Here is a 13576-nt window from a genome sequence, read left to right on the forward strand (position 1 = left end):
ATATGTTATATTAGCAATATAATAAAAAACATTGAGAAAACATATTTCAATTCTAATAAAATCATGCATTAATTAATAACGAATTTAGATCTACATATTAAACATTATTAGTGAATGACATGCATTGTAATGGCGGTGTAATGTTATTAATTAAATATTTTAACAGTAGAATTAGAGACTATATATATAGTTGGATATCCAACTTTCATTCATGGGTGGTTAATGTCTTTGGTGTGACAGAGAGATCGCACAAACACAAAAATGGCACAACTCAAAACAAACAAAACCGACACGTACACTTCCATTTCAGAAAATCTTAATCACTGATTAATGCTGCACACGTGGCTCAAACCACGTTCTTAAGTTTCAGTCATTGTGCCCTTTTACTATGTTCCTTTAAAATTTCCACAAGAATATTCCTCTCAAAGTTTCTATTCTCGTGTATTCTTTCTATATGTACTACTATTACTTTATTAGTATACTATAAATAAATATTTGAGTAAACGAACAAATAAATTTATGAAGATTTATATTTTGAATAAAATAATTTTTGAAAAAATTACAAAAAAAATTTTTTAGTATAAAAAATGTAGATACATTACGTAATTAACTCTTATAATTAGAATAAAAGATTTTAATTTAAATTAATTTATTTATATTTATTATTTTAAAAAATTTTATTAATATTTTTTAGAAATATTTAAAATATAAATTTTAAAAAATTTATTTATTATTTTATTCTAAATATTTATTAGTTATATTTATACTTTTTTTGGAAAGTTAAGAACAGATTTATTTTTGATAATATATCAACTAATTTAAAAAAAATAATGGCGTCAACTTTAAAATTACGGAAGAAATTTTAGTAAATTTTTAATTTCTAATTGATGAGCATTTTATTTTTTTTATTTTTCTTATTAAATTATTATATGATATTATTTTTATAGTAGAACGTTAAAAGTTCTTCATTTCTTTTACACTTAAATTATCTGACTTTGAAAAAAAAATTTAATGACAAAGTTAAAACAATGAATGACAATCATACATTGTGGATCCTTAGGAGCATTTTGATTTATAAAATTCTTGTGGAGTAGATGAATGTTGATGTCAAATCTCCACCCTGCCCAAAACAATTTAGAGATGACCCACCATAAAATCCTATGCAGATTTGACCTAATTTGCGAGCTTAGCTTATAGCATTTACACAAAAACATATTTTTGAAGAGTAGTAAAAGTTGAATTTGGTTTTCCAAATTTTAAGGATATTAGTGTATATTCTCGTACTTTTTATTGGATAATACATAAAATTATATTAAAAATTTTATTAAAAATTAAATAATATATAATAATTATTATTATAAATATTTTATAAAATTATAATTAAAATTAAATTCTTAAAATTTTTAATATTAAAATATTAAAAATAATTAGTATTTATCTTAATCAATTTGAGTTTGTTAAGTGATCATCTTACTCGTCCACTTAAATAACTATTAGGAGTTAGAATCTCGCCTTGTGTATATAACAATCCATTGGTTAGCGATAAACCCTTAATAAAAGGAGTATTAATACATGGTTAGACTTGGCAGGAGTTTTCGAATATGCAGGTACCCGACCCGTCTATACATGGATGAAAAGGATAATAACTTGACTCGAGTCGGGACAGATTTTGCTTAAGACAGGTATCATCGGGTTTAGGGTGTACCCGCCCCGAATATATACATATAAACACTTTTTAGTAATTAAGATTTGCCTCACATCACACATGATTCATAGCTTCAGTCTATATTCTATGGCCATGCAAGATAAACTCAATCCTCACCTAAAATCTTCTTCTCGACTTCTTCACAAAAAAACCACATAGCTCCTGTCATGTTGTTGCTGAGTCCATCGCCGCTTACCTATTCACAACTCCCATCTTCCTTCACAGCCAGAGACGAACCCACGTTTAATATAGAGGGGACATTTGCCCTCACAAATTTTTTTGAAAAAAATTAATACTTATATACATATATACCACTTATTATATTATATTTGTCTCAAAATAAAATATAAATAGTTCTTTTGTATTTTATGTTAAAAAATATTTTGTTAAACTTAACACATAATAATAATTATATTGTTAAATTTGATTTAGTATGAAAAATAAATAAATACACTAAAAAATTAGTGATAATTAATTATATTATATTAGTTAATTAATTAATAATTAAATTGAAATTTAGTTTTCTAATTAAATACAACTTAAATTATTAGTGATTTTTTAAAAATTGTTTAAGATAAAAAAATATATTATCTATGTATTAATATACTGTAATTATTTTGGTTAAAAAATTTATTTATATTATAAAAATTATAATAAATAAATTTGACAATTAAGTAAAATAATTGTTTAAAAATATATATAAAAAATAATATTTAATCACGTTAAAAATAAAAAAGTCCTTATAAATATTTTTTTGTTATTTTAAATATTATACTATGTGTATGAAATTATATTTTTATTATTTTAAATATTATAATAATGATTGTGTATATATTTCTAGTTCTTATCAATATGTATTAGATAGTTCTAATTTTAAATTTTGAATATATCTAAACCAATTTAGATTGATCAAGTGATCAACTTAGTAATCCACTTAAATAAGTATTGAGGGTTCAAATTCTGTCTCGTATGTATAGCAACTCGTTACCGGCTAATTGTAGATTCTTAAATGGAATTCAAATTCATGACGGATTAGTCCTTAACTTGTTGAATATCGTGGGAAGCAAAAAAAATATCTATACCTAAATTTTATTATATTTTTGTCCGCATTACTAAATTTTTCAGAGTCCATCACTATTCACAGTTTATGTTATCATCGCTGCTCATCCCGTTACCGTCGTTGTTGAGCCCGTCGCCACCATTCTTATGCCAAGTTTCTTTTCTCTATGTAAATTTTCCCCTCTCTCTCTCTCATTGTGAGTCTGTTAAGTTCTTCTATTCAAACATTGATATTTAAATTATAAAAAAATTGATTTTCATATTTTATAAAATATCATACTGGCGGTAATTGTAAATATAACGCTACCTAAAATTAAATAAAGTAACATAGATAAAACAAATAAAAAATAAAAAATTACTTAATCTTGTATAAAATTTACCTATAAAATTATGTACTAAAAAATGAATTTAATTTTAGTATATTAATAATATAAAATATTTTATATAATCATTCAATTCAATTAGATTTATCTATTTAGGTCATTATTGAAAATAAATTTAAGATACTAACATACAATTACTTTAAATTAAGCAACACTTATCAATACTATATAAAGGACACACTATTCTACTAAGAATGATTGCCATAAGGAATAATTTCCAATTTTCTATACTAATATTAGAAAGTTTATATAATACTATATAATAATATTATCATTATTAATACTATATGATATCAAGACAAAAAAAATCACCGTGTTAATATAATATTATTAATATTAGGGCAAAAAACCCTAATAAGCCAAGGATAGTTGGGATTTACCTAAATAAGCCAAAGTAAAATTCGTTTCAGCAATGAGCCAGGACTTATCTTTATGTAATTCGAACCAGCATGGTTCGAATTACAATCCTTAGTAAATCGAACCATACCAGCTCGAATTAGGTTGGGAGAACGATGCAAGTAATTCGAACCAATGAGGTTCGAACTCTAATCCTACATAGTTCGAACAAGGCTAGTTCGAATTATGGCTAAGAGTGCAATGTGAGTAAATCGAACCAACCTGGTTCGAACTTCCCTTTGTGTGGAGGCTTAATAATTCGAATCTACCTGGTTCGAATTAGTAGTGATACGGCTATTTAAGGAGTTCGAATCAGCCTCATTCGAACCATTCTTCCTTTCCCCTACCCCACCAAATCTCAGAGAAAACGACCCAGATTCTCTCCGACGAAGACCTGAACGGTATACTCTGCTAATGGGGGACGATCCGGCACGGTTATATCGCTTGGACGGAGTTTCTCATATAGCCGGAGTCATCAACGACGAGGTTAGTACGGAAATAAGTTCGAGCTAGTGGTATATGTGACTTAGTGGTTTTGCATGCGGGCTAGTTGGTGGTTTATCTAGGTGGTTTATGTTAGTGGTTTATGTTAGTGGTTTATCTAGGTGGTTTATGTTAGTGGTTTATGTTAGTGGTTTATGTTAGTGGTTTATGTAGGTGGTTTATCTAGGTGGTTTATGTTAGTGGTTTATGTTAGTGGTTTATCAAGGTGGTTTATGTTAGTGGTTTCATGTAAGTGGTTTCATGTAAGTGGTTTCATGTTAGCTGTTTTATGTTAGTGGTTTGTGGTAGTTGTTTTATGCTAGCCATTTTATGTTAATGGTTTTTCGTTAGCTGTTTTATGTTAGTGTTTCTATTTACGCTGTTTTATGTCAGCGGTTTAGTTGTGCGGTTTAGGAGTTTGTTTTGCATGTGGTTTTGTTCAATGATTTTAATGCGGTTTTATTTAGTACATTGTTTTGTTGATGATTTATCGTGCTGGTTAAACTTGTCGTTGGTTATTAAGCTGGTTCTAACTATGCGGTGCATTTCATGCGCAGCCCCAGCGATGCATCAGGAGCATGCGGCGGCAGCAGGGCATGCGACTCGATGACAGATACGTTCCGTACTTGCAGATGGCCGGTCTTTACCATCTTGCAAGGCTGAATGACAGATGGTTCCGGTTAGACGAGGCCCTTGTCAGTGCATTCGTGGAGCGATGGCGTCCGGAAATGCACACGTTTCACATGCCGTTCGGAGAGTGCACGATCACACTCCAGGACGTGGCATACCAGCTGGGTTTGCCAGTGGACGGGCGTTACGTGAGCGGGTGCCTATCAGAGTTCCATATATACATCCAGGATGGCCGTCCAGCCTGGGTCTAGTTCCAGGAGTTGCTCGGAGTGATACCACCTCCTAGCCAGGTTCAGAAGTACGCAGTGAACTGCAGCTGGTTTCAGGAGACTTTTGGTGAGTGCCCTGAGGATGCCGATGAGGAGATTGTGCGCCGATATGCCCGTGCGTACATCATGATGTTGTTCGGCACGCAGTTGTTTGCGGACAAGTCCGAGAACCGCATTCATATCAGATGGCTGCTGAACGTAGCTAGGCTGGAGGAGATGGGTACCTACAGCTGGGGTTCTGCAGCACTGGCATGGTTGTACCGGTGCATGTGCCGAGTGGCGAACAGACATGTCGTCAAGTTAGCGGGCCCACTTCAGCTACTTCAGTCTTGGATCTTTTGGCGATTTTCGCGGTTTAGGCCTGCAGGGTATGAGACGTTCATCTAGCCATTGGCCTCGAGGTACTCTACTAAGCCTTCTCTATTTCAATTTAACATACATAACTCCGTATTCATTAATAGTGTATCACATACTCTAAACACATATTTCAGTAGATGTAACACATGTGTATGGTGCAGATGGTCAGGTTACAACCCTTCCGGGAGCGAGAAGGGTCCTAGAGTGCAGATGTGGAGGCTCAGGATAGACCGGTTACAGGACAGTGAGGTGAGTATGCTAGTTAATAAGTTTCTTTTTATAATAAAACTTTTCGAGTTGCCCTGACAATGGAGAGTTCTTTGTGCAGTTTATATGGATGCCGTACAGTAGCCCTGATGTACTTCAGGTTGTGCATCCAGAGGTTTTGGAGCCTCGGCATATGGCGTTGTGGCGCTCTGTGACCGCGCTGATCTACTTTGCCGTCATAGAGTGGCATCAGATAGATCGGGTTCTTCCGCAGTTCGGAGGGGTGCAGCCCCCTCTACATCTCGCCCTGAACATCGACTTTCTGATGTCGAAGGACGGGAGAGGCGGCGATCGATGGTCATACAACGTCACCGTGAAGCACCTGGCCGACTTTAAGTTGGCCTCAATAGACTTCACCAAATGCTGACTGAATTGTTGTCCGGTTCCCATCTGGGCCTCAGCCTCTCTCCCCTTGCGAACAAAGAGTTCCGCAAGCCTACCATATGTTGCCTTCACCAGGGATGCTTGACGATTGGATTTTTGATGGTTTAGAATTTCACAAATGAATTCTCGTTGCAAGTATAGTTCCTAAACCAAACAAAAATCCAATCGTCAAAATGGCGCCGTTGTCAGGGAATTTGCAATGGTGTTATGTTATTGGTTATTGTACATATGTGAATATTGTGAATAGGTTTATCTTTTGTTTGTTTCTTAATTTTTGTTAGTTTTATTTTGTTTTTCCATAATGAGTTCTCACTTTGGCTATGAGTTTGGCTCTAATTGTGTTGTAGGGAATGTGAACTTCAATGCTAACATGTACCAAGGATGGAACACTCCAAGATGGGAGGAGCCTCAAGGAATTGATCACTCCCATTGGCATCAACCTCCGGACACTTATAGGTATAATTCTCATCCCAATGCATGTCAACTTAATGGCTATGGTGACTCCTTTTATGATAATCAAACACCACTATATGCCTATGAACCTTATCCTCAACATGAACCTCAACCATACTCACAAGCATCTCCATACCAAACACCTTCCTATAATCCATATCCACCATATGACCAATCGCCCATACCATATTCTTATGACCTTTATGAGCAAGAACTCTTAGAACCACCACAATCCTATCAAGATTACTCCCAAGAACCACCTCAATACTCACCATCTCCATACCTTTACCAAGAAGAACCACCTTTCTACTATGAACCCTCTCTCCAAAATAATGAACCTTCTTACTCACCCCAAGCCCCAATAGACGATTCTCTCACTTTGTTACTTCAAGGACAAGAGGCCATGAAGCGGGATACACTTGAGATTGTGACCAATTTGACCAAGGTGGTGCACACTTTAGCCCACCAATGTTTGAATACTCAAGGTGCTTCCGTAGCCCCATTTGAAAAGTCAAAAGAAGAACAAAGCATGAAGGAGAAATTGGAAAATCCGGTGGAGAAGGAGGAGTCGAATTTTGTGTTGGAACAACTAGAGAAAGCCATGATTGTTGAAGAAAAGGAAGAAGTGGTTGAAGATTTAGGAGATGTTGAAAGTCCAAGGGAATGTAGCATCATGGAGCACTCTTCCAAGAAGCTTGACATTGATGTTGAGGAGGGTGCGCAACCTCCAAGGCATATCATCGTTGGAGACTTGGAAGAGGTTTATCAAGAGATGGATTCAATCATAGATGGATTTTTCTCCATCATGGAATCCTCTCCCATTGGACACGAAGTTGAAATTACGAAAGAGTGTGCGCAACCTCCCAAGGAAAGCGAAAATGGCATGGTGTATATTGAAATTGAAGAGTATGAAGAGGTTGATCAAGAGATGAACTCACTCATCAATGAATTTCTATCCAAAATTGAATTACCTCTCATTAGACAAGATGAAGTTCTTGAAGACAACGCCAAGCCAAGTGGAAAAAGGGAAAAGGTTGAAATTGAAGAAGCTTGTAAAGAGGTGGAGACAACTAAAGAAGAGCACAAGGAGGTAGACCTTGCATTGTCTAAGTGTGGGGAAGCCTCCCTTCCTAAGTTACCATCCAACACAACATTTAAGTGGGTAAAATCTCTATCTCTAAGCTTTAATTTCTCACTTAAATATGGTTTGATTGAAAATGATGGTCAACTTAGAACTCTTTGTGGAATTAAAAGTAAGAATGAGTTGTGTAGTGGTTGGGAAGTTGGTGTTAAGCTTATCAAGGTCAAGGCTCCACGGTATAGGGATGATGATGGGACAAGAATCACTTCGTATGGGTCTAGAAGGAAGCTTTGGTGGAGTAAAGAGAATTCCATGTGTCAATCACCCTTAGGTCAACCACCCATCCGCCAAAATCGTGAAATTCAACTAACGGATGGATGTGAAGATAAGATATGGGATCCCGGTTCGCTATGTGAAGGCCAACTAGGGGAATTCATATCTTGGGTAGAACTTTGCCCAAGCTTAATAAAAATGGTTGGAAATTCTGTCAACCAATTGAGGAGCAAAGATCCTTGGAGATTCAAGGATGAGTACAAACATAGGCCACCATGACGACAAGCATCTCAAAATGTCCAACTTAAGGACTTAAACTAAAAGTGCTAGGTGGGAGACACCCCACCATGGTACACTCTTTCCATTCTCTTTTAAATTTACTTAATAAGTGATTTGAGTTACCATTGTAGATAGATGTTTCATACAAATTTGTTTGTACAACTTAATTGTTAGCTTAGTCACATGCATGTTGTGTTTAGTAGTAGATGAATAATATCAAAATTGTATTTTTGTGAATTGTGTGATGGTTGAATGAATAAGAGTTGTGAATACTATGGGGAACACCCAGCATAATTTTTCTGAAAAAAAAAAAGAGAGAGGGGATGGACGCGTGCGCACGAAGTACGCGCACGCGCCCCTGTGCGGATGCAACATTGCCTACATTACCCGAGAGTTGGGCCTCTCTTGGGCAAACATTATGCCCTGAGCCCAACCTGACCCACGCGGACGCGCTCTACGTGCGTGCGCGCCGTTGATGCGAAAGTGGTCATTTGCGCGACGCGCACACGCCGCGTGCGCGCCCGTATGCCAAAAATTGAACACGACGCGGACGCACATTTGCCCCGCGCGCGTCCTTGCGTGCTGCGACCAATCTAGGCCACGAACCCGCGAGTTGGGCGTGCCTCAAGCCGATTCTAAGCCTCAGGCCCAATCTAATGTACGCGTGCGCGCATTGCACGCGCACGCGCCTCTGCCTAATATGCCATCCCACGTTAGCGCGCACTGCACGCTCGCGCATGATTCCCCATTTTCCCCAATGAGCGCGGACGCGCACATGCCGCGTGCGCGCCGGTCTGGTAGCGCGACTTCTAGGCCAATCTCCAGAGAGTTAGGCCTGAGTTGGGCCAACTCTAAGCCCCTAGCCCAACTCCATGCACGCGCGCGCGCAGCGTACGCGCGCGCGTCCTTTTCCATTTTGCTCATCCACGCTTCAGCACGCTGTACGCGCACGCGTAGGTCCCAAGTTTTCTCGATGGGCGCGGACGCGCAGGGTGCGCGCGCGCGCCGATTCAAAAATAGGGATAACCCTAATGCGCGACGCACACTGCGCAGTCGCGCACTTTCCCTCCCCAACCTCCATTTCCGCTTCTTCTTCCTCTTCTCTCCCCCAACTTCCGTCGCAGCAGCAGCGCCGGCCGCCGCCGCACTACCTACCTCCGTCACCATCCTTGACCATCATTTCTCTTCCCCTCTCACCACCACCCGTTCTCTCCCCCCTCTCACTCCTCTCACCCATCTCACCGTGACCAACCCCTCCGCCGCTACCCCGTCATCACTGCCGGCGGCTCGCCCCCTCTCTTCCCTTCCTGCACATTCCCCTCTCATTCTCCTCTTTAACCATCACCGTCCCTCCTCCCCTCAGTTTCTCATTCTTCCGACCGAACCACCGCGCCGGCCGTCTTCACCGCCACCGTTCACGGCGGTGCCAGTTTCTGTCTCTGCTGCCCCTGCCCTATCCTAGTCCCCCTTACCATTCTCAGTTCTTCCCAGCTCCCAGGTTCCTGCCCCATTTCTATTATATTTTTTTTCTGTTTTCTGTTTTTCTTTTTTTTTTATTATTCGTTTATGTTAATTACTATAATTGCATGTTAGTTAGTTCAATTCAATTTTTGCATGTTAGGTTAGATAGAAATAACTGCGGTTAGGTAGCTAAGGCTGGATAGCGGATTCTAGGCCTGATAATTGCTCCGTATGTGCATATTTGCTGCTTGCTTCCTTAGGTACTGTATGTTGGTTTTGGGTTGCTATTTCATGCGATATGTGTTGCTCAATAATATCTGTTTGCTGCTGTGCGTAATTGATGTTGTTTTCTGTGCTGTTTGTGCTAATTTGCTATCCGGGAATGTCCGATTTTAAGCCGGAATGCTGCCCGATTTTCAAGGAAATTAGTTTTATTTTGATCTTTTCAGTTTTGGGCAAATTTCCATTTCCTTTTGACTTCCCGGACTTGCACAATCATTGTGAACATAAACCACAATTTCTCCTTTAATTGCGCCGAAATATCATCATATCACTAATCCACTTTTCTTACTCACTAATTTCTTTAACCATCTAACTTCCACTCACCTTTAACCCTCTTTAACAATTCTTTCAAAAATATGATGATATTATTGTCTTTTGAATATGAGTTGTTGACTTTAATGAAGCTTGCATTCTTGGTTTACTCGTTCACTTTTGCATATTCTTTGCAACATCATGATTGTTTTTTGTCATTTGTATCCTGAACATGCCTTCTTTGTTACATGCTAAATGTTCCATATATTCTGCCATATTTTTCAGGATGTCGGATAAAGGCAAAGCCATAGCCACTGCTTCCAAGAAAAGAAAACTCTCTACACCCTCCATTCCGGCCATCTACAAGCATTATGCCAAGAATCCTTTGAATGATGAGGAAAAAGAAAACCAATTATTGCCTTCCACCAACCCAGACAAATTCTCCAACCTCTACTGTGAGCTTCGGTTTTCTAGATATCGAACAACAAAGCTGAATACTGAGAAGAAGTTTCTCCTACCTAATGATGTGAGACGGTCCATTACCGGTTGGATCCTTGACTTGGGTATCGACTTTGTTGACCGAGAGTTGGGGGATATCAATATATCATGGGTGAAGGAATTCTACTGCAACTTCTTCCGCCCGACTTTGGATTCGGTTCAGGTGAGGGGTAGAGAGGTCACGGTTACTGAGACTGCTATTGAGGAGGTGCTACAGTGCCGACATGTCCCTGATGAGCTGTGTGCCCATCAGCATGCTGAGTTGGCCATACACAGCATGACTTTTGATTATGAGGCACTCAGGAGTGTCATTGGGTTACCAGATGCCACATGGGTTATGGATGCAAACAATACTAAGCCGAAATGGATGCTCTTTACTCATCTGACTCGTGAGGCCAAGACTTGGCAGATGATATTCGCATGCTATGTCTTACCCACCACCCACTTTTCTGAGATCCCTATGGAGATGCTCCTACTGATTGGATGCGTCATGGAGGGGAAGGATGTCTCTTTCCCTAGACTTATCAGACAGTGCATGTGGCGGGCGCATATTCGTGGCCTACTTCCATTTCCTACCTTGGTCACGAGTATGGCGGCCCTAGCTGAGGTCCCATGGCTGGATGATGATGTGCGACCACCGCCACCTGATGCAGATGACAGGGAGGTTACTATCCCCTGGGGTGGTTGGGTGCATGAAAGATCACCTGCTAGACGCCGCTCTCGGGCTAGAGCTGTCGTGGGGACACCTCCACCATCAGCCCCTACAGCTGCCCCATCATCCTCTACAGCCACAGCCCCCTCATCATCTATAGATCCTCCAGCAGCCCCTGAGCCGACCTATCTCCTGGTCCAGCGTCTTTTCCGGTTTTTAGAGCGCGAGCGACGCCACGTCAAACGCCATTTAGATCGGATGGACCAGACACTTATTTCTCTGGGTGCTGAGCTACCTCCGCTCCCCGATTCTCCAGCCTCCGATGAGCAGGATCATCAGGAGGAGGTTGCGGAGGCACCAGTTCAGCAGGATGCCCCTGACACTACAGAGCCACCACAGACTCATGAGGAGCCGGTCCCACAGCCACAGCCACAGCCAGAGCCTATCGTTGTACCTCCCACTGATCCTCCGGTTTAGCATCGAGGACGATGCTTGATTTTAAGTGTGGGGAGGGCACCGGTAGCATTATTTGGGAACCGGTGAACTTTTCGGCCTAGTATCTTATTTTGCACATCTTTGTATATATTTTGATGCATTTCTAGTTTGCTGTGGATACTTTTATTGCTTATTTTGGATTTTAGATATGCTTATTTTGGATTTTAGATATTTTGATGCTTTTGGATATTTTTAGATGATTTGGATGATAGACTCCGTACTTCTAGTTGGATTTATACATTTTTTGTTTATCTTTATTTTTAGTTGTGGTTGTGATTAGAAATTATACTTTGAATTGCAAATATTTAGTCACCCTTTTTGCATAATATATTGGTTTTACGTGAAAAAAAAAAAGAAAGGGTGAACTAAGAAAATTTTTGGATTTTTCAATCACAACAATGCTTAGTCAAATATTGAAATTTTCCAAGAAGTTTAAATATAGAGCATTAACCCAATTGATTGAAAGAAAATTTTTGGTGAAACTTGCTTGAATTTCATACCTTGTGAAGCATGTATTGAACTAAGAACACAAGCTTGTGAGACTTGAGCCATTGATGTGGTTACATTTTATAACCACTTATTTTCCATTCTTGTGTGAAATTGCTCTCTTTCTATGATTGTGACCCTTGACTTGCTTGATTCTATATATCCATTTAATTCTTGTATTTATGCATTTATATGATTGAGGCCATTACTTCATTAGCCCACTTACCCAAATAGCCAACCTTTTACTCTCCATTGTTAGCCAATTTTGAGCCTATGCTTAAACAACTTGTTCTTCTTTTAGCACATTACAAGCCAAGGCAAAAAACCAATGAAAAGTCCTTGTTGCAAATGAATTCTCGTTGCAAGTATAGTTCCTAAACCAAACAAAAATCCTTTCATACAAAAGATTGTTTGTCACAAGTAACAAACCCCTAATTTTATAAACCGAAGTATTCAAACCTCGGGTCGTTCTCCCTAGGAATTACAATAAAGTGTCTTGTTATTGGTTGTGATATGTTTTGGGGTTTTGGATAGGAAGCATGAAAAGTAAATGGCAATGAAAATAAACTAACAACTAACAAAGCTCTTGGCAAGATATGAGAACTAGAAGTTCTATCCTAGTTATCCTTCTCAATTGTGATGAGTATTGTTCATTGCTACCACTTAGTTAACCCTTACTAAAGAAAGGAAAGTCAAGTGGATGAATCAATTTGATTCCTCATGTTCTAATCAACTCCCAAGGAAAGACTAGCTTTAGTGCACCCCAAACCAATTAGCAATCTCTCCAATTATCAATCAACAAAGGAGTTAGATAACTCAAGAGTTACTAACTACTCTACCTAGGCCAAGAGGAACAAAACCTACACTAAAATCCAACCAAGCATTTCATCAAACACTTGGAAGGCATAAAAGAAAAGCATAGTAAATTGACAACAAGAATAGAATCTAACTACAATTATTGCAAAGATTTAACAACAACAATCAAGGAAATCACAATTATCATGAATTACCTCAAATTGCATTATTGACGGGGAACAAAGGAACAACAATCCATCCAAAACAAAATGAAGAATTACAATTATTAAAGCACATAACTAGAAAGAGAGAGATGAGAAGATTAAGAATTGATAAAGGAAAATTGAATCAAAGCATGAATTAAACCTAGATCTAAGAAGAGAGATTAACCTAAACCTAATCCTAATTCTAGAGAGAAGTGAGAGCTTCTCTCTCTAGAAACTAACTCTAAAACTAATCCTAGTGAGTGTGTATTATTGCCTCCTTGATTCTCTATTTCTCCCCCTTAATCCTTCATCCTTATATTCCTCCTCCTTAGCATTTGGCGCCAAAATGGGTTCAGAGACCCTCTCAAATCGCTAGGCACGTGTTGCATTAGAGAGGTCATGTGCCATCATCGGCGCGTGCGCGCACGGT

This window comes from Arachis hypogaea, chromosome 10, assembly GCF_003086295.3.
Source record: "Arachis hypogaea cultivar Tifrunner chromosome 10, arahy.Tifrunner.gnm2.J5K5, whole genome shotgun sequence".
Classification (NCBI taxonomy): domain Eukaryota; kingdom Viridiplantae; phylum Streptophyta; class Magnoliopsida; order Fabales; family Fabaceae; genus Arachis; species Arachis hypogaea.